The sequence below is a fragment of the Cavia porcellus genome, unplaced genomic scaffold, assembly GCF_034190915.1.
Source record: "Cavia porcellus strain 051 isolate PalLab524CR breed Dunkin Hartley unplaced genomic scaffold, mCavPor4.1 scaffold_9, whole genome shotgun sequence".
In the NCBI taxonomy this organism is placed as follows: Eukaryota; Metazoa; Chordata; class Mammalia; order Rodentia; family Caviidae; genus Cavia; species Cavia porcellus.
Genome location: NW_026947492.1, coordinates 1533806 through 1554330, shown reverse-complemented (window position 1 = coordinate 1554330; position 20525 = coordinate 1533806). Strand labels below are relative to the sequence as shown.

At 42.4% G+C, this 20525-nt stretch overlaps 1 long non-coding RNA gene across 1 annotated transcript; it reads right to left on the bottom strand.

The window, feature by feature from the left end:
• Positions 1-254: 254 nt before the first annotated feature.
• Positions 255-2869, bottom strand: LOC134477515 (uncharacterized). Its single transcript, XR_010049539.1, has 2 exons — positions 2420-2869; positions 255-704 (listed from the first exon to the last, which is right to left on the bottom strand). It is a non-coding gene; the product is annotated as an uncharacterized LOC134477515 (long non-coding RNA).
• Positions 2870-20525: the final 17656 nt, after the last annotated feature.

The window sequence follows — 20525 nt, the reverse complement described above, 5'->3', positions numbered from 1 at the left end:
ATATTTTCAGCGGTTTTCTGTGCCTGGCTTTCCTCACTATGAACCCCCTCCTCAGGGAAACCGCCCTAAATCGCCCTAATGGGTATGTTTTGTTTTGCTTTTGCTTCTTTAATGCCTGCATAAGACATTATGGTGTAGATGAAAATACAATCACCGATGAAATCACTCCATTCCTGGTAAACACTCACTGCGTTTCCCAAGTGTAAATCTGTATTAGGGTTGCACAGAGAAACAGAACCAGGAGGATATGCACAGAGGAAAAACAAGAGGTTTATTGTAAGGAATTGGCTTACAAGATTTGGAGGTTGATAAGTCACAGGTCTGTGGTCAATAAATGGGAGACCTAGGAGAGCTGACGGTATAAGTTTTATTTGAAAGGCTGTAGACTCAAGACTCAGCAAAGCCAGTGTTGCAGTTCAAGTCAGAAGGTGAGAGAAGACTTAGACCCCAGTCAAGGCAGTGACTCCCCCTCACTGGAGAAAGTCAGACTTCTGTTCTCTTCAGGACAGCAGCGGATTGTGTTCTCTTGGTTCTGATGCCTTTGCTCTGTCCAGCTGCAGTTTTTGCTCTGATGATTCAGTGGGGCGGAAGCTGGTTAGCAGTGGTAGAGGGAGTCTCTTCCTGCCATGGCTGCCAATTATAGAAGCAGGCATGTCTGAGGTCCTGTTGAGGCTTCAGGAGAAAAGTGCCTGGTCCTTCAGGGCCTGCAAAGAGAAAGGCCCTGGGTCCATCCTTTCAGCTCTTTTTTGCCTCTTAAGCACCTGGGAAATCAGAAGTATTCACCAAGACATGTCAACCTCCTTCCCTGAGATATTCCTGAACCAAGATCCTTAACAATCCAGCCTCTTCTCATCCCCACAGGACCCTCGTAGCCGTCCCTACACTCTTGCCAAACTAATCCTGACGTGAAATCACATTTGATGCCCTCGTTCCACAGAGCCTTCAGCTGCACCTGAGCCCAGCACTCACGAGCTCCAGCTGCAATTTAGTGTTAGCGAGGCAGATAAAATTGAGATGGACGTGTGACGCAATTAATTTATCCACTTGTTAATGAGACACAGAAACCTAAAAAACTATTTTGCATGCCTCTCCTCCTCCCCTCAACCTATTCCAACAAGAAAATCACATGGATGCCTGCTCCACAGGTCTGCTGAGGTTGGGGCAGAAGGATCCAATTTAAGAAACACTTTAAATGCTATTTCTCTTCATTTCCACAAGGCCTGCCCTGGTTCTGTGGAAGCCTCAGCATGTGGGTCAGTTCTTATGTTTGCCACCGTGTCTGTTAAATACAGGAAACTGGGCCAGAAGGGTAGGTCAGAAAGAGAGATGTTTTCTTCTAGGTCCCATTCGGTCTTCATTTAATTCAAACATAATGCCAAGAAAACCAAACATAACACAGCCATCATCCTGCTGCAGGCACTAAGTTGAGAAATGAAGATAAATGTTACTGGCTCATGCCCTGATAAAGTTAAGCTACTGAACAGACTGAGAATTTACGGCGCATCCCACACTGAAGCGCCGAATGGCCATTTGGCTTCTGTGTTTCCCTTTGCCCACTGATTGAAGTGTATTTGTACAGCCTGAAGCTGCCCCCAAATCTCAGCCTGGTTCACTTCAAGTCAAGCACGCTGGAAAAGCAGCATTTCAATGGTTTTTGAGAAGCAGCATGAACGGCAAACAGTATGTATGCGTGGTCAGTGCCAGGCCTGGGTCCCTGTGAGCTGCGATGGGAGGAGGAGCTCAGGAGTCGGAGTCTGAGGGGTGGAGGCCAAGAGGCCCGCCCTGTAAGGCTCCTGGAAAGATAAAGAAGGAGCTTCGTGGACAGCCATGGGAAGCCAGCCAAAGGAGCTGCAATCTCAGCACAAAGGCTTTTATGGGCCTGCTTTGCAAGCCCATGTCACGCCTCCTTTCAAGCATGGCAAGTTTCAGAAAGTACATTTCTTCACACCTTCGTCTATTTTTATAGTCCCCATTAGCAACAAGAGGCATCAGAGTGATTAAGGCAGTGTTACTATTAACAGTCTCGCTGATTTATGACAGCGCAAACCGCAGCAGCATCTTCTGGGTGTAGTTAACTGGATACATTAACTCTGCAATCAAAGATATGACTGTATTCATAAGTAATAAACTTAGATCAATCCTGACTCTTACAAAAAGAGATCAACACAAAAGAACTTCGCAGATTCCACTAGGCAAGCAGGGTTTTGCTGCTGTTCTGTGTTTCTTTCCTTTTGTTCACTTTTTCCTAACAGGGACCCTCTCTCCGGCTCTGTTGGCAAAGGAATACCAAGATTTGTCTTTGCAGAGCATTCAGCCGTTGTAGGATGTTAGGCTTGCCCTACTGCCATCTCACTAGCAACAAAGGAAACCGTCTCCAAGAGGCAAAAAGTCTCTGAGAAATTGTGGAATTCCCACTAACCTCAAAGTTTGGCACTCCTGGGGTGGTGGTCAGAGACTGCGTCCTCCAGAGTGAGCTGCAGGACTTGGGCTCCAGTCACATGCTTCCACTTGGTCACTTCCCTGCAGAAAGCCGGTACTGAGCCAAACGGTTCACACCGAGGAGTGTGGAAGTCAGAGATTAATTACAGAAGTGGGCTGGTAGGAATTGGTTTCAAATCACCAGCCCCTCCTGAGAATGAAATAGAAACTTACACATATTTTGTAAGCAGAAAATATAAAAGCTGCTGGCAGGTTATTGTATACCTGGTTACATGAATTAAATCATGCACTGTCAGGCAGAAGTAACTGAGCAGAATTGCTTATTATGAGGCAGGAAAAGAGACTTAATGAGCAGGGCAGGTAGAGCTAAGCATGTCCTTGACTAGTTTATCCCAGCTGGACAGGCCTTGCAGACAGAACATGTTGTTTATATGGCAGGCAGCACTGGACGTCCAGACGGACACAGTCGATCAGGCCGGTTGGACCGTCTCTAAGCTGCAGCTGATGTGGTCAGTCAAGGCCACGTGAGTCTAAAAGTCACTGTGTGGGCTGCGGGAGCTCATCTTGCTTTAACGTGGCGTCAGATTTTTAACCTGGTGTTGATTTTTAACTTTTCTTTCACAGCTTGAACCAACTACTCAGAGAATTTCTTCCACTACTTTTAGCTTCTATTTCTTTGGCTTCAGAATGTGAGGATGCTCTGTTGTTCATCACGAAGGTTACATAAGTTAGGTAAGGTGATTATTTTTTAAAAACACATTATCTCAGGACTGGGGATATAGCTCAATGGCACAAGTACCTCCCTGGAAAGCATAAGGTCATGATCTGATTCCTGGTACCCCCGACACACCAAAATAGCCAAAAACACATTATCACAGCAGCTGGCAGCAACAAGCACTCAGTAATTTTATATCACCTTTGTTAATAAAACACCATTTACTCCTATTATAAAATTCCCACATTGTCTTAGAAAATAAAATGCCTGTGCCCAGACGCGCCTAGCCATCGGTGTGCAGAGGAGGAGCTGGGCGGATCCGGAGTGCCTGCAGAAGCCCCTTCCTTTGTCTGGAGGAGTGAATATTTCTGCAAGCAGGGAGGGATCCCAGGTTCCTGAGGCACCTCGGCCTGTGGTGAGTGGCCAGCACAGTCTGCCCAAATCTCAGACTGTTCCGGACCCCCCAGGCTTCTGGGTGCAGTGAAGTGGAGCAGTGGGTTAGAGGCCACTACTGCCGCTTCCCCATCCCGGCTACACCTAGAGGTCTGTGGAGCTCACCGGGTGGGCGGGCCTACACTATCCCCCCCGCCCCAGCCCAGCCGCGCCTAGCCATCTGCGTGCAGAGGAGGAGCTGGGCTGATCCAGAGTGCCCGTAGAAGCCCCTTCCTTTTTCTGGAGGAGTGAATATCTCTGCAAGCAGGGAGGGATCACAGGCTCCTGAGGCACTGAGGCCTGTGGTGAGTACCCTAACCCGGCTGCGATTCAAGAGCTGTGGATCTGCCAAGGGGCAGGTGGGCGCACAGTGTCCCTGAGGCCCAGCTTGTCTGGAACCGCGGAGTTCTGAACAAGCAGAGTAGGGCCATTGGTTCTGCAGGCCCAATGGTCTGGGGTAGAGTGGTGCCAGAGTCTCAGTAGCTGCAAACATAGAAGGGGATTTTCAACAGATCCTGAGGAGGCTTTCAATTAACACTTGAAACACAGAAATATAGGAAAATGACAAAACGAAAGACCAAATTACAACCTCAAACCCCCAGCTCATCTCATGAAACCCTAGGAGGAATGTATTTAGAAGAAAACATATCCCATCCTCCTCATATATCAGACACAATAGCTACTGAAGTTGACAAGCAACTCCAGGAAGCTTTAAAGAAATTCAAACTCGAAATAATATCCCAGATAAAAGAAGAAATGATAAAAGAAATGAAAGAGATTCTAAATATATCTAAAGAAAACACAGATAAAAAATTGGAGGAACTAAACAAAAAGATAGAATCCCTAGATGAGCAATATAAGAAACAAACAGAATACATAATGCAGATGCACAGAGATATACAGGAAATAAAAAACTCCACTGAAAGTTGTAAAAACCGCCTTAATGAAAGTGAAGATAGAATTTCAGACCTTGAAGACAGGATTGCAGCTAGTGAACAGGAAAGGAAAGATCTTTTAAAAATAACAAGGAATCAGGAAAAAAACAATTCAACAACTGCAAGATGATGCAAAGAAGAATAACATAAGAATGATAGGGATTAATGAAAAAGAAGGAGACAACATAAAGGATATCAAGAGGATATTTAGAGAAGCAATAGCTGAAAACTTCCCAAGCATGAGATCAGAAACTGACATCAGGATCAGTGAAGCATATAGAACTCCAAATAGTCATAACCAAAATAAAACTACACCCAGACATATAATAATCACCATCCCAGAAATCCAACACAAGAATAGATTATTAAAAGCTGTCAGAGAGAAAAGACAGATCACTTATAAAGGAAAACCTATCAGAATCACAGCAGACTTCTCATCACAAACAATAAAGTCAAGAAGAGCATGGAGTGAAGTATTCCAGATCCTAAAGCAAAATGATTTCCAACCTAGACTGATATATCCTGCAAAACTATCATTTAAAATAGATGGTGAAATACGATACTTCCATGACAAAGAACAGCTGAAGAACTTCATGAACACCAAACCAACCCTGCAAAAAATATTGAAAGACAGTTTAGATACACAAAGGAAAAAACCACTAAGCAAAGCAAATAATTAAACAGAACAGAAAGATAAAGATGCAACAGCAGAGAGATAAGATTCCTACAATTAACCAACATTTAACAGTAATAAACATTAATGTAAATGGTCTCAATGCACCAACCAAAAGAAACAGACTAGCAGAATGGATCAAGAAACAAAATCCAACCATATGCTGTTTACAGGAAACCCATCTAACCCAGAAGGATACTCACAGACTGAAAGTCAAAGGATGGAAAACAATTCTTCATGCAGCAGGAATCCAAAAAAAGGCAGGAGTAGCCATTCTGTTTGCAGACAATGTAAACTTTAAACCAACAATGACCATAAAGGATAAAGAAGGTCACTACATACTCGTAAGGGGAAAACTCCAAGAGGAAGAGATAACTATCTTAAATATATACGCACCAAACTCCAGAGCGCCCAGTTATATAAAACAATTATTAACAGAAATGAAAACTCAAATTATCAGTAACACAATTGTAATAGGAGACCTTAATACGCCATTGACACCAAGGGACAGATCGACCAGACAGAAAATGAGTAAAGAAATAACAGAACTGAATCATACCTGTGAACAAATGGGTTTGATAGACATATACAGAATGTTCCACCCAACAACATCAGAATACACATTCTTCTCAGCAGTACATGGGTCATTTTCTAAAATAGACCATATATTAGCTCACAGAACACATTTAAACAAGTGCAAAAGAGCTGAAATCATCCCTTGCATGTTATCGGATCACAGCGCTCTGAAATTAGAAATTAACGATAAAAGATACTGCAAAAATCCCACAAACACATGGAAACTGAATAACACACTCTTGAGTAATCAGTGGGTCACGGAAGAAATTAAAGAAGAAATCAAACAATACCTAAAAGAAAATGAAAATGCAGATACAACTTACCGGAATCTGTGGGATGCAATGAAAGCCGTCCTGAGAGGAAAATTTATTGCACTGAGTTCCCACATCAGGAAAACAGAACGAATACAAATAAATAACTTGATGCTACACCTCAAACAGCTAGAAAAAGAAGAGCAAGTCAAGCCCAAAGCCAAAAGAAGAGAGGAAATTATAAAAATCAGAGCAGAAATCAATGCAATAGAGAGACTAAGAAAACAATCCAAAGGATCAACAAATCAAAGAGTTGGTTCTTTGAAAGAATAAATAAAATCGATAAGCCCCTAGCCAACCTTATTTTAAAAAGGGAAGAAAAAGCTCAAATTCATGCAATAAGAAATGAAAAAGGAGAAATCACTACAGACCCAATAGAAATACAGAAGATCATCAACACCTATTTCGAAAACCTCTACTCTCAAAAGTTTGATAACACAGAAGAAATAGACAGATTCTTAGAAGCATATGAAGTGCCAAAGCTAGATCAAGAGGATGTAAAATTGTTGAATAACCCAATCTCAGTTACTGAAATTGAAAATGTAATTAAGTCCTTACCCACCAAGAAGAGCCCAGGCCCAGATGGATTCACTGCAGAATTCTACAAGAAATACAAAGAAGACCTAATGCTGACACTCCTCAAACTATTCAATGAAATTGAAAGGGAAGCAATCCTTCCTAAGTCATTCCTGGAAGCAAATATCACTCTAGTACCAAAACCTGAGAAAGACCCAACTAAAAAAGAGAACTATAGACCAATCTCCCTAATGAACACAGATGCAAAAATCCTCAATAAAATATTGGCAAATAGGATCCAGCAAATCATCAAGAAGATTATACAACATGACCAAGTGGGATTCATTCCAGGAATGCAAGGATGGTTCAACATACGCAAATCAATAAATGTAATCCACCATATCAATAAAGCCAAAAATAAGAATCACATGATCATTTCTATAGATGCAGAAAAAGCCTTCGATAAGGTCCAACATTTATTCATGATAAAAACTCTACAGAAAATTGGAATAGATGGTCTTTACCTCAATATAATAAAGGCCATTTATGACAAACCAACAGCCAGCATCATACTAAATGGCCAAAAATTGAAAGCCTTTACTTTAAAATCAGGCACAAGACAAGGATGTCCTTTATCACCACTCCTATTTAATATAGTACTGGAAGTACTAGCCAGAGCAATTAGGCAAGAAAGAGAAATAAAAGGGGTAAAGATAGGAAAAGAAGAAGTTAAGTTGTCATTGTTTGCAGATGACATGATACTCTACAGAGAAGACCCCCTAAGCTCCATTGAAAGACTCTTAGATACAATAAATAAATTCAGTAATGTGGCTGGATACAAAATCAATACTCAGAAATCAATAGCATTCCTATACACAAACAACAAAATCACAGAGAGGGAAATAAGGGAAACTGGACTATTCACATTAGCAAGCAAAAAAATGAAATATTTAGGAATTACTCTTATGAAAGAAGTGAAAGACTTATACAGTGAAAACTATAATACACTGAAAAAGGAAATTGAAGATGATCTCAGAAAATGGAAAGACATCCCTTGCTCATGGATAGGAAGAACAAACATTGTGAAGATGGCCATTCTCCCAAAACTCTTATACAGATTCAATGCAATCCCAATAGAAATACCATCAACATACCTTATAGATCTAGAGAAATCACTCCTAAATTTCATCTGGAACCAGAAGAGACCTAGAATCGCAAAAGCAATTCTAAGCAGCAAAGACAAAGCAGGAGGCATCACAATCCCTGACTTGAAATTATACTACAAAGCAACACTAGTAAAATCAACATGGTATTGGAATCAAAACAGAGCTGAAGATCAATGGAATAGATTAGAAGATACAACCACAACTACAAACACACTCAACCACCTTATCTTTGATAAAGGAGCCAAGCAGGTTCACTGGAAGAACGACAGTCTCTTTAATAAATGGTGCTGGAAAAACTGGCTCTCCATTTGCCGAAAACTAAAGCTAGACCCATGTCTATCACCATGTACTAAATTAAAATCTAAATGGGTCAAAGATCTGAATATTAAAACAGAAACGCTAAATCTATTGGAAGACAAATTGGGTAGAAACCTTGGAGACATAGGACTAGGTAGAGAATTCATGAACAGGACTCAAACTGCACGGGAAATACTTCCCAGAATCAATAACTGGGACCACTTCTTCCTTTAAAAAGTTTCTGCATGTCAAAAGAAATCTCCAGCATAGTGAAAAGAAAACCCACAAACTGGGAAAAGATTTTAGTGAACTCTCTCAGACAAGGGACTCTTGTCTAAAACATATAAAGAATTAAAAAAACTCAGACCTCCAAAATTCAAAGATCCAATCCAAAAATGGGCATCTGAGATGAATACGCAATTCTCAGATGAAGAAATGCAAATGGCAAATAAATACATGAAAAAATGCTCATCATCATTGGTCATTAGAGAAATGCAAATTAAAACCACACTGAGATACCATCTCACTCCTGAAAGAATGGCCAGGATCAAGAAAACCAACAACAACAAATGCTGGAGAGGCTGTGGGGAAAAAGGAACTCTCCTGCACTGTTGGTGGGAGTGTAGACTGGTACAGCCTTTGTGGAGGTCTGTCTGGAGGTTTCTCAAAAAGTTGGGACTGGAAATCCCATTTATTCCAGCTATTCCACTTCTAGGCATATTCCCAGAAGAACTGAAAGCATCATACCCCAGTGATATATGTGCACCTATGTTTATAGCAGCACAATTTGTAATCGCCAGATCTTGGAAACAACCCAAGTGTCCATCAACTGAGGAATGGATAAAAAAGTTGTGGTATTTCTATAAAATGGAGTATTATTCAGCTATAAAGAAGGATCGCATTGAGATATTTATCAATAAATGGGTGCAGCTTGAGACCATACTCATAAGTGAAATAAATCAATCTCGCATGTATGAATACCGAATAGTTTCCCTAATGTAAGTAATGATTCAAATATATAAAAATATGTGATAATCATGATTCCCCATTATGTGGCCTTGAAGCCTTATAAAATTTTCACTTATTAATTAGAAAGGCTGTATTCTGGGCTTCTTGATATGGAAATATTTGAAGCTATAGTATATGAAGTTTTATCCAAATATTTTAAGGAAAAAGACAGACATTATGGTAACTACTATTCTTTAAAAAAATTATTTAGCTATTTCTTATGTATATTTTAATTAAGGGAAAAAATTTTAAAAATTAGGATATATAATAGTAACTCTTTTCGATCTCCTATTAACTTGTTTTGAAGTCCTGTAATACTCCCAAGATCTTGTTTTGACTGATTAGACTCTGTTCCATTCTGTGCGATAGTAGCAAGTCTGAGGGTATAGGCAACTAATTTGAAGGCAATAAGATTCACTAAGATGCCCATTCTGGTTTGACTATTGTCTCCTTTGGAAGTCCTGTAATGTTCACAATGCCTAAGTTTTATTGGTCTTGTTCTCCACTGTTTTGTCCAACTTTATAATATCTAATGAGATAGATAATTCCTTTTAAGGAAACAAGAGACAACGTTGATAACCATTGTTGATAACCTTGTACTCTGTTCTACATCATGTGCCATGTCTATCCTTGGTTTTGACTTACAGCTCTGTTTTGCCATATTTGACTTTATTCTCTCCCCCCCCCAAAAAAGTAATAAGAACTAAAGAGTAATAAAATCCAAAATGTGTAAATTTTGTTGTAAAAAAGAGAGGGAGGAAAAAAAAAAGAGCTCTAACGGATATAACAGCAAGTGTGTTTAGGGGTGTTAAATAGCTGACTATATTAATGTTTTTGGATCATTGAACACAGCTGTTTGCAGTCTCTCTGTTTGAATGTCTACTTTGTATTCTTTGATACTGTGATTTGAGCAACTATTTCCAAGATGATAATATGTAATCTATTAACAGGTGATTTCTTACTGTTATGTTTTTTTATTGTAGTTCTGTATTATGTGTAACCTTACACTGCTTTGTTTTGTTTTGTGTTTTTCTCTTTTTCCTCTTAAATAAAAAAAAAAAAGAAAATAAAATGCCAGTGCAACCAGATCTGGGTTATGACCGTAGCAACCACGCCTCAGATGGGTGATTTCCAACCTGATTATCATCGGAATTTTCTGATGATCTTGGAATGCAGATGCTTATCCCTGTGCAATCAGAACTTCTGGAAGGAAAGAGTCATGACAAAAAAAACAACTTCACCTATGGAAAGCATTCCTCGTGACCTTGCTGAGTTGTGTGTGGGAAACTACTGGCATAGACAAAAAAAGAAAGAAAGAAAAATTAGTTTGAATATATAAAAAGAAAAAGATAAAATACATTCATCTCAGTTTCACTTCAAATCATGTCTCTAAATGCCCTTTGCCTTGAACATGCAGTTCCACATAACAAATGCAGATACGCAGAGCCACACGGCATCTTGGAGGAGCACCATGGGAGGTCTGTGCGGTGCAAGCTCCCTCCGGGGAGGCTGTCGCCCCAACCCCAGCCGCCCAAGACAAAGAGAAGTCACTGGACTCCAGCTTTCCTTGGCCTGCCTCCCCCACAAGAGACCAGCGCATGCTGTCACTCTCGCCTTCTGACAACCATTTTTCCTGCTGTCTCTCTCCACTGTCCCACCTGCTGGCCCCGAAGAACCTGTCATTGTCCCATCCTCCCATTCCAGTGCCTTCGATGGACAGAGCTCTGCTTGGGACCAAGGCCCTAACAAGGAAACACAGAGTAACTCAGGACAAGGCACAGACGAACACAGCAGGATTAAAGAGGTGCATGTGAAGCTTGACGGTCTAGAGGGCCTCGCACCATTGTGTTGGACATTTGGTGGAAACAGATGGTCACCACCCCCAGGTCAAGGCTGAAAAGATTCTTAACTCTAACTAATGAAAATATACTAAAGGGTAAGAAAACAGGCGGGATTTGGGTCAAAGAAGGGATGGGTTCAAACTGATATGTTATATTAAATAAATGATTTAATCTCTCTGAGCCTTAGATTCTCCATTTGAAAATGAAAATAATAATGTTCATTCTATATGGAACTCTGAGCTTTAAATATATTTAAAGGTTCTTAACATATAGTAGTCACTCAATTCTAGCCCAATATGTGTGCGTATGTCTATCAAAAGAAACAAAAGACTTACTCAAAAGAGAGATGCTCACCTTCTCCATTGTTTGTGGGAGTGTAGACTGGTACCGCCATTGTGGAAATCAGTGTCAGGATTCCTCAAAAAAGTAGGATTAGAGATCCCATTCCATCCAGCTTTTCCCCTTCTGGGGGTCTTCCCAGAAAAATTAAAAACATCACACAATGGTGATATAGGTGCACCCTTGTTTATAGAAGAAAATTTTGCAATAGGTAAATTTTGGAAACAACCCAAATGCCCATCAGCCCAGGAATGGATAAGAAAAGACATGATATTTTTATAGCATGGGACCATAAAGAAAGATAAACTTGAGGCTTTTGTAGGTAAATGAATGTAACTTGAGACCATACTCATAAGTGAAATAAATCAGACTCACATGTGTAAGTATCATATCCTCTCTCTGGTGTGAGAAACTGAAAAAGTAAATAAATTGTGAAATGCACAATAGATATTGTGACATGAGAAGAAATTGTTCAAAAGGAAAAAGGAACTAAGATGGATGAAGGGGAAAAAGACAGGAGGGAAAGGGGAGAAATGCAAGTCGGCTGCACAGTTACCGTCTCTTAGATCATTAAAAAAGGTTTGTGCTAACACTGACTGGAGAAATGTTTATACCCATGTCTTGTACGCTGAGTAGCTACTTTAAAGGTAAGAACGGGTAATGTATTAACTATCGTTATTCTCCTATTATTTTGTTACGAAATTTTGTTTTACCGTTTTCCATAAAACAGAGACGGGTTCATTAGGGTTCATTAGGGTTCCCTCACTCTCATTTTTATTGTGGATATTTTATTAATTTATTAATCTGCCCACAGCTCTGAAGTCTGAGATACTCCCCTAACAAGCCGGTCTGCACTCAGTGCCGAGGGAAAGGGAGGGAGGAGAGAGGACACGGAGAACGCAGGAGACGTGGGAAACACATTTAAAATGAGAAGAGCTCTGAGGTCAGGACAAAAGAGCTTTCTTTTTCTATTTTTTTCCTTAATGAGCAACTCCCAGAGACAGGTCACCATGTCCCCGTGCCCTGGTGTGAACCAAGTGGGTAAGTGCTTTGACACGACCTTGTTAGGATCTCAACTGAACATGCTCCATCCACGTAGTACCTAATGCAGCGCTCAGTACAGACAGATGCCTACAAATCACTTTAAATGGATCTTTTACAGATGACCTGTCTTCCTTTTCTGTAAGCCGTGTTGCAATCAAGATGACAAGATAATCATAACACGCGGTAACCTTGTTATAGCACCGTTTGTCCTACTGAAGCTTACTGTGGATCCTTTCCAAAGAGATTTGGGCATTAAACTAACAGAAAGATGTATTTATAAGGTGATTTCACCAACGACAATTGAGATATATTAAAAACTTGAAGAACTAAATGTCTCGCTGTACCTCCGTCCCTGAGAATTAGAAGCAGAGAAGGAAGGTGAGCGGAACAGAAGGGGTTACCTTTCTAACAGTGTGTAACAATGTGCGGGACGGGAATGGGAAAGAATCCGTCTCCTAATTCCATTAAGCAGCTTCTTGTAGTTACATCAAGTCTTCCAAAACTCAGTCATGACAGAGATATTGGGACTAGAAGTACATTCCTTTATCATCTCAGCATGATTTAAAGTTCTTAATGGACTGTGTCTTAGTTACTTTATGCTCATCACTGAGGCAGAATACCTGATGCCCAGGTTGGGAAAGGAAAGGTTTATTTCTTACAGTTTTTGGAGGTTTCAGTCCACACTCAGTTGGCTCCAAGACAGGCGGGCATGGCTGGACCCCAGTTCATGGCAGCCGCGGACAGCAAGCTCGAACCAGCAAAGAGCAAGACACACCTTCTTCCTGCCATTACATCACATCCTGGTTCCACCCCTATGTGGGTGGAGCACTGACACCATCAATCCAAGCACTAGACAATGAACCAATCACAAATACACAATGCAAACTCATGAGGCCTGGGGGACACAGACATAAACCATGACAGACTGGATCCACTGATTTACAGAAGGGATACAGCAGCGAAAAAACAAGCAGGAACTTGCCCTCTTGGATCTCCAGTCCAGTAAGGGAGACAAATTTAAATGGCATCATGGCACCAATATGGCAGCTGCTGGCATGCTCTGGCTGTGCCAGAGTCTTTGCACTAGCAGTACCCACTTGCTTTCTACAAAGGTGCAGTCTGGGAGGGTTGACGCCCTGTGGCACACTGACAGTGGCAATCAGGGAGCAATGCTTTCCTCTCAGGTCCCTTGGCAGGCAGGTCTGTGTTCCCAAGACAATATTTAAAGTCCTAGTCCTCAGTACTAGCGAATGTGATCTTACCTGGAAATGCAGTCTTTGCAGATGAACCATTTAAGACGAGATCATTAGGGCAGGCCTTAGTCCAACCCACTGCGATGCAGGCAGATGAGGTGACAATGTGTGAGGGCAAAACGCCTCTCACAACTCTCAACAGTACCTGTGTTTCGTCTTCCCAAAGCTGGCACCATTCACTGACCTATGCAGACCTAACTACCTTGATTCACTGTGGGGCTCTGTCCTGATCGTAGGTTGAAAATGCTGTATGTCAAAAAATACATTCAATACAACTGACCTTTGGGGCATTTTAGCTCAGCAACACAGGACACGGCTCCCACTGTTCCCCTCCTTCCTCAGCGGTTCACTGGGAGCTGCGGCTCGCTGCCACTGCCCAGCATCAGCAAGAGATAATCGCACTGTCTATGTCTAGCCTGGGTAAAGACACAAATTCAAAGCACTGTTTCTATTGAATGCATACTGCTTTCACATCATGTAAATCAAAAACTTTAAGCTGAACAATTGTAAGCTGGGACCATCTGTATAGGAGAGCGCTGCTTTTTAACCCCCCTCCCCATTTTTGCTCCCTTGAAATCCCGCGCCTGTACCTCACTCTACCCCACTCCGCCCACTGTGTCCTCCCTGCACGGGGTGTTATCGGGTTACTTGGCTATATTTGCATTAGCACTATCGCTATGTTCCCTAAAGAAGTATTCCAGAACAAAGGAGAGAAAATGCTCTACGTGCAAAAGACTTGATACTGGAAACTGCCAACCCGTATGCCTATACTTTGACTCCTGAATTAGACTGTGATCTCCTTGGTGTCACCAAGGAACCCTGTTTTCAGATGGTCCCTGTGGTCCAGCACTGGGGAAACATTATTTTGCTGGAAGTGGAGCTAAGCAAATACCTAAGAATTTTTACCCTCATTATCTAATATTCCCTCATCTTCCCCTCCTTTTTACCTCCTAAGACACATCTGTAGTAAAAGAGAAACCAGTCATATTCTAAGTTAACTTTTTTGCACATCTTCAAAGGACTCTTTTAATGCTGTAGTTTGAGATCATGCAGGACCAGGGAGGAAGGAAATTACTTCTGCCCTGGACTTGTCACTCGCCACACACCTGCAGCCTGCGGCTCTCTTTCTTGCCTCCCTAGCCCCCCAGAGGACACGTGACAGTCAGCACCTGTCCACGTGGTACCCGAGGACTTGAACAGGAGCAGGAAAGACAGACTGTCTCTTTGCACCCAGCTTCCCATCAGCAGGGCGCTGGGATGATGCTCCTATTTTTAGTGTGAAATAATCTACCAAGTGCTAGGTGAGGGGAAGGGAGGGGGAAAGACTGGAACGGACCAACACCTCCACACGCACACTCTCACTCTCCTGGGGACGCTGTCCAAAGCATGCCTGGTGCTGACTGCATTTAAACATCAAAAAGTGTGTGAGAAATGCTAGCGGAAGCATTTAAATACTCCCAAGAACTGACTCAGTAGCTAAGTCTTTCTTCAGGATGTGTGTGCACCTGCAAATATGGTAAGCTTTGGGCGGCATCGGCAGGGAGGGGCTGGGGGAGGGTAAAGCAAGCCCGTCTTACACTGCACTGCCCGGCCCGGTGAGGACTGTCACACTGTACAAACCGGCCCCTCGGGCAAAGGGGCCTGCCCCAGTTTTTAAGCATCTTAGAAAGCTCCATGTCTCCCCAGTGACATCAGGAAAGCCAACTAGGCAGAGAAACTGGTGGTGCGGCAACTGGCAAAACTGTGTCGGTTCCCTGCACTCAGGAAACTGGAGCAGAGTCTAATTCAGTGTCACTCACCACAATAAACCAGTCACAGATACGCTCACGGCCCCTGGGGTGTTCAGGTCGGTCTGCATCTGCGTGTGGAGAAGCTCACCCCCCAGTAAGTGCACCGGAACAATGCTGACCCGGAACTATCTCATTTGGATTCTGTGCCAGCTCTCTAATCACTATGACAAAGCATCTGAATCAACTTAGTAAGAGAAAGGATTAGTAAGACTCGTGGCGTGCCCTGGAAGCCCAGCATTGTGAGGTGGGCTCACAAGTTAGAGCCCAGGCTGGACAACTTAGTGACCTACCAAAATCACATCTCAAAATTTTAAAAAACATTCTTTTTAAGGTTGAGGATTTAGCTCAGGCAGAAGAGAAAGCCTGCCTGAGAGCCAGAGGCCTTTCTAGGATGAACAGAAACATCACTGCATCAGAGTCCTTCCAAGAACGCACTCATTTAAAGAAAAACAGGCAAGGCGAACTGAGGTCTGAGCCCTGTGTTAAAAGAAAAAAGGACCTTTCTGAAAAAGAATCTTTTGCAATATCGAATCAGCCCAACGGAAATGGTTCAGAAGGAAAATGCTTAAAGTGTTGTAAGAGCCTGCCGTGAACATGGAGCCAGCACAGCTCAAGTTGGGAGGCACCTGCTCTAGAGACGGCAGTGATTCTGGGGACGCTGGAAGGCTCTTTGCATCTGTGCTGGTACGACAAGGCAGCTGAAGGGAAGCTTGCGCAATCAAAATACAGAAATGCAAGAGGACCCTTCTGATGCCTGTGCAAACTTACTATGAAGCCACGGACAGTTTCAGCAGTGAGGACACCAGGGGGCCGTGCTGACAAGTGGCTGCTGTGAACACAGAGCGGATGTAAGGGGTGGAGATCCAGGGTAGACAGTCAGGCCAGGCACTCTCTGCAGCAGGGACACACCAGGGAAAGACACAGCTTGAACTCTCCTTCCCGGAGTTCATGAAGTAAGCAAGAGCTGACCAAAATGGAGCCCCTCAGAGGGTGTCAAGGATTTAAAGCTGTTGGTGAAATTCAAACCTATAAGGAAACAGACCCTAAAAGAAAATGTTCTGGGCAAAGAGGGACTCCTTTTAGGAGGCCCTGAAGGAAATGCCGTAGGGAGCAGGGCAAAGGCTGGGCGGATTAGAGTCACGACTTGGCCATTATTATAATAACCGAGCCTTGTCCCGCTAAATTGAAATCCTTGCCTTCTCACTCTGCCCTCACTGTCTGCCAGAGTTCCTAGCCCAGCTGCTCAGAGCCCTGACAGCCAGCCAGTGACATTTCCCATCTGATGCCAGCAGATCCAGTGTGTTCCAGGATATGTCTCACAGAAGATCTTTCCGAAGCAAAAATGGATGCATATGTCCATGTGCTTACCATGAATCCCACGGACCTAGAGGTGTGCACCTCATAACTGACAATAATAACACCTATAATAGTGTTAGCTGTAAAGCTCACATATTTAAGTGATTGTCACAGGGTGCTGCCATTGATCTCTGACTGATGAACTACTTGAGGGTCACCACCCCTTAGACAATACGTACACTGTACATACACTTATGCTGCCACCCAGAAATAGCCTTTCCTTCTTATTATCTAACTAGTATGTTTCCATGATGTTAAATGTGGAGTAACTAGTCTTCTGTTAAGAATATGCTTCCTAAGAAATGAATGCAGATATCCAAACAAAAAATTGCAGATGAATAAATGAATGTGGTATATCTATATGGTGGAATATTATTTGGCAATAAAAAGGGTTTAGGTACTAACACATGATATAGCACAGCACAGAATGCTACATATTGTATAATTGTACTGATATAAAATAGGCAAATTCACAAGTAGAAAATAATTGTTTCCTAGGTCTAGAGAAGTTAGAAGATACATGTGATATAACAACTGTCAGATGTACAGATTTTGGGAAGAATAATGAAAATGTTCAAAAATGGATTGTGATGATGGCTGAACATTTCTGTAAGCATCATAAAAATCACAGGACTGCACTTCAAATGGTGAATTGTATAGTATGTGAGTTCACCTCACAAATAATTATAAAGCAGTTTTAGAACATTCTTGAGCCATAAATAAGGGATGTTCATTGCATTCCTGTGTGTGACTTTTACCTTTAATAGTTTGAGGGAGATACTTGAATGCCGTGACCTCACTTTCTGGATTGGATTCCCACAGCTACTCGGAGTCAGCAGCACAGAGGCTATGCTTATGTCAGCTTGCTGATGACATGCAGAGGATGAGGTCCCAGCTGACGGTGGCCCTCAGCACGTGCTCCTGCTTGTGCTGGCATCATTCAGCTAGCCACAAACCAAAGACAGAGTCATTGCCCTTAGGTGGGCCACAAACAAGGCAGGGGTGTAGACTCCTGTGCGAGAGCCTCTACCTGAACCTGAGAAACAGAGACCTGAGAGGCTGGCTCACGTGTACAGGCCTTAAAGGAGGCGAGGTCAGAACCCTCACTAGCTGAGTGTTAAGCACAGCTTATGCAATCACGCATCTGTTTCCGTAATACCTACTGAGCACCTATTATGTCCTAGGCCCTATGGACTCATGGAGAATGAATTCCCCACCATCACAGGGCTTTTAAGGTAAGGAAATACAGATACTAAATAGGCAACCCCATAAACAATTCATTACAATGACAACAAGGGGCCCAAGGGAGAAATAAAAAGCCCAAGAGCAGACACTGGGACCTGGCTTCCTCCATCTTAAACATGCACATATATCAACTCCGTGGGAGGAAGACAATCGTTATGCACTGCAGACATGTGCTAATAAAGATAATTTTTAAAAAAGACAAATTTGGAAAAAAAACCCAAGATTTTGTCAGATTTGATTTTATGAGTTTTAACTATGTCTTTACTTGGCAGAGTCAAAGAAACAGCCTGTTTCTGGTTTGTTTGTTTTCTCAATGAACATATGATGTTAACCCTCTAACCCCAGGTTTTTGTGAAAGAAATTTCAGCAGACACCTTCAGTCTCTCAAATGCTAAGGCAGTGTTATAGTTTAGCTCTGGAATATCCCCCAAAGGCCCATGTGCAGCTCAGCCTCCAGCCCACTGTCCCACTGGATAGTGGTGGTAGTGGGTGGGAGTCATTGGGGAGTGGTTTGCTAAGGGGATACTGGGCCCCGCTTTTTCCTGACTCTTTTGCTTCCCAGCTGCCATGAGGTGAACGGGATCCTCCACCACAGGTTCCCAGCATGCCGCACTGTGCTGCACCACCCAGGCCCAAAGCAACAGGTCCAGGCAACCACAGGCTGAAACCTGACCCTTTCTTCCTACTAGGTGGTGGTCTCAGTGATTTGTCACAGTCACAGAAAGCTGATTCACAGAAAAGATACTTGTCTTTTCCAGAAAAAAAAGAAAGATTGCTGAGTGATGGAAGTGATGGGAGGCCAATCCAGCGGGGCCAGTTTCCAGGAGTCCCTGTGGATCTGGGCCTCCTTGGGCACCCAGCTTGTTTCATTCAGCACAGCAAGCGGGCGCTGGACCCCTCCCTGCCCTTGTGTTCTGGCCTCTCCATCTAGGTCCAAGTGAATGCTCCAATTATTTATTGCTGAACAGGAAACTATTGCAAAGCTCTGTGGTTTAAAACAATAGTTATTTTATGTTACGAGACTCATAGAATACATGGTGAATGACTGAATTAAAATATTTATGTCAGGAAAAGACACATTGCCATTAATACCCCTAAAACACTCTTCTCTCTGAACACACATATCTGACCATTCCTGCCCCTTCTAAAGCAGTTCAGGAGTCCTTTCCTGTGAGTGTCTTTAGGAGGCATGACCAAGGATTTGGTGGATGTTGCTGCCTAGTGCATGCCAAGGAAAAGCAGGCTTGTAAAAACATCACAACCTGCTCCTACGGGCCTGCAGGGTCTCGCTGCTCCCTGCGGGACTTGGCGGACTCTAGAGTTCTAAGCTTGCCAGTGGCATCCATTCCAGAGGCTGGGCAGCCTGGGGTGAGTGTCCTTGCACCACCCCACTCCCCCAGTCCAGCTAGCTTAGGACCCTCGCTCTTCCCCGGATGGGGAATTCTCAGCTTCCTGTTGCAATGGACCAGCTCTACAGGTCTTGAACCAGCCTGCCAACCCCCAATGACTCTCTCTCAATGTGGGGAACTAGGCAACCAGAGTCCCGGGAGCTGAGGGCATAAATAGGATTTCCAACAGGCCCTGGGGAAGCCTTTGAACAACACTCAAAACACAGAAATACAGGAAAATGACAAAATGAAAGACCAAATTACAACCTCAAATGTCCAGCCCATCCTAAGAATATTGGGCATAATAGCAACTGAAATAAAGAAGCAACTGCAGGAAGCTTTAAAGGAATTCAAACTAGAAATAATCTCCCAGGTAAAAGAAGAAATGATAAAAGAAATGACAGAGATGCTGAACATATCTAAAGAAGACACAGTTAAATAATTGGAGGAACTAAACAAAAAGATAGAATCCCTGGATGAACAATATAAGAAATAAACAGAATACATAAAGCAGATGCAAAGAGATATACAGGAAATAAAAAATTCCATTGAAAGCTGTAAAAACCACCTCAATGAAAGGGAAGATAGAATTTCAGACCTCAAAGACAAGATTGCAGATAATGAACAGGAAAGGAAATCTCTTTTAAAAATAACAAGAAATCAGGAAATAACAATTCAATAGCTGCAAGATGATACAAAGAAAAACAAGATAAGATTGACAGCGATAAATGAAAAAGAAGGGGACAACATAAACGATGTCAAGAGGATATTTAGAGAATTAATAGCTGAAAATTTCCCAAACATGAAAATAAAAACTGACATCAGGATCAGTGAAGCATATAGAACTCCAAATAGCCATAACCAAAATAAAACTACACCCAGACATATAATAATCACCATCTCAGAAATCCAACAAAAGAATAGAATATTAAAAGCTGTCAGAGAGAAAAGACAGATCACCTATAAAGGAAAACCTATCAGAATCAGAGCAGACTTTTCAGCAAAAACAATGAAGTCAAGAAGAGCATGGAGTGAAGTATTCCAGATCCTAAAGGAAAATGATTTCCAACATACACTGATGTACCCTGCAAAACTGTCCTTCAAAATCAATGGAGAAATAAGATACTTCCATGACAAAGAACAGCTAAAAAACTTCATGATCATCAAGTCAAAAAATACTGAAAGACAGTTTAGACATACT